This window comes from Apis dorsata, unplaced genomic scaffold (assembly GCF_000469605.1).
Source record: "Apis dorsata unplaced genomic scaffold, Apis dorsata 1.3 scaffold_98, whole genome shotgun sequence".
NCBI lineage: Eukaryota > Metazoa > Arthropoda > Insecta > Hymenoptera > Apidae > Apis > Apis dorsata.
This window is the reverse complement of record NW_006263396.1, coordinates 352,129-354,430: the sequence shown is the minus strand read 5'-3', so window position 1 is coordinate 354,430 and position 2,302 is coordinate 352,129. Positions and strand designations below refer to the sequence as shown.

Genomic DNA, 2,302 nt, shown 5'->3' with positions numbered 1-2,302 from the left:
AACTTCCAAATAGCATTTTTTTTTTTTTTTTTTTTTTATAAAGCTGTTGAAATTATTTCTCACGTAAATCTATTTGTTTATGTATATGAAATAATAAGACAGATTCACTTACAAAAACCACTTCTTTTCTATGCAAAATTCATCGTTCAAGATATTATTTATCATTACAATTATGAACTTGTTTGATCATTTATCTAAACAGTCATCGTTTGGTATTACTTTTTCTTATTCATTGTTATTTCATTTTTCTTATTTCCCAATAATTGACCTACATAAATTAACCTGTCAAATTGACGAATTTTTTTAAAAATAGATATACAACGTCTAGAAATAATAAAATATAAATATTCCAGAGAAAACGAATAATAGAAATATATATTTGCTGCGTTGTTTAAAGAATAATATTTGCGTGTTCAGAATTTTTAAGCATAAAATCGAAAACCCGTCAAACTGACGAATTTTCTTAAAAATAGATATAAAACTAGAAATAATAAAATATAAATATTCCAGAGAAAACGAATAATAGAAATATATATTTTTTTGTTATATCATTAAAAATAACGTTTAAAGAATAATATTTGCGAAATTCAGAATTTTTAAGCATAATCTAGTGTAAGAGACTAATGTAAATCTAGCGTTAAGAGAGAATTAGCTCTACAAAAATAAATCGAAATGTGAAATCTTCTAATCTAATCGTAATCTTGCACCCGATTGATCCGACAAAACCTTGAATTTGGAAAAGAATGGGGGAGGAAAGAACTTACTTGCGCAGCTAATAAAGAAAAGAAATAATTCACTTTTTAAATGTTATTATTATTCCTCCCTCCGTACGTAACGTGAACGGAATAAAGATTAATAAAACGAATTGATCGAAGAAAAAAAATCTCGTCTCGTGATTTCAAGAAATGGAAAAGGATCTTATTATTTCAGAAACGGGCCGTTACGCCTGTGTTAAGGCTGATAATCAATGGTCGTTGGGCGAGACAGCGTAAACAAATAAATACGCGGGACAAGCGTAATAATAATAACCATAAAGATCGATCGGGAACACTTTCGAAAATATTTTCAAAAGCGGAGTGTTATCGCGAATGGAAATCGCGTAAAGAAAGAAAAAGAAAAAAAAAAAAAAATTGACGCAACGCGAATCGAACGCGAATCGCAGATTAAAACGAGTCTCACGAGTTTGTAGTAATTTTTAAAAATTATCGTTTATTATCGTGTCGACAATTATTATACGTCTCGCGCTTTCCATTATTATAATTGCGAGCGAATTATTGGAGGAGAGAGGATCACGTGATCCTTCTGAAAAGAGGGGAGTGGAAGGAAATAAAGGATAAGAATATTCAAAGGAAAAGCAACTTTCCTTTCGAGGCGGTAAATTTGAAGAGAAGAGAGAATTCCTCCATAAACAAAGGGATGCTGTTCGAATCTTCCCTGGTTAAAAATAAAGAAAAAGAAAAGGATTTCCATTTGCTCGTCGCCATTGCTGGAAGATTCGTTAAGAAGTTAATTTTCTTCTTCTTCTTTTGCTTTCGTTTAAAAATTGTCCGCCATTTATATTTTTTGTAGAAACAAAAGAAAAGAAAGTTCCCCCCTTCTTCACCCTTCCAGTCGTTTCGCCTTGTAACCCATTCCACCAGCTTCCAGAAATAAAAGCTTCGCGCAAATTAGCCGCAAGTATCGGGTTTGCCGTGCAATCACGAAAAATACGTTGGACGTATCGTGCGTGTCACAGGTGTTCTAGCTCGTTTTACAGATTTTACCACGTACGAGACGAGGTTAAATTATCCCCCGAGTGGTATTGCGAACGTATAATTTCACACGTGCGTGAATGATAAGAATTTAAAAATGGAGCGCGCGTTTCTCGAGCCGCGTTAACAAGATTCTGCACAACATTTTGTTCAAAAATATTTGCACAGGTGTGACTCGGTTCTTCCCTTCGAACCGAATCGTGTGAAAAGAAGAAGTCGAAGAAAAAGTTCAGTTCCAAATTATCATCTATCTTTTTACGACGCCTCGTCATGAGCTGCTCCTCTTTTTTCTTTCTCCAACAAAAATAAAAAGCGTTTCACGACGACACGTGCTCAACGAAAATCGGTCGACCGACTTTCGAAATATTATTTTCTCTCGAAATTTAAAAATATCTTACCGATGAAAAGAAAAGAAGAAGAAATAAATAATATCGTCGACGAGAATCGATGAAAAGGAAAGATATTTAAAAAGAAAAAAATCGGTGCGATAAACGATTTTTATTTATTTATTTATTTATTTTTTTTTTTTTGAGCACGCAACAATCCGAGGC

General features: G+C 32.9%; 1 protein-coding gene across 2 annotated transcripts in view; it reads right to left on the bottom strand.

The window, feature by feature from the left end:
* The window catches only part of LOC102679190, a 106,564-nt gene that overhangs the window by 14,725 nt on the left and 89,537 nt on the right, over nt 1–2,302 (bottom strand). The gene's annotated exons all lie outside the window — the stretch shown is intronic.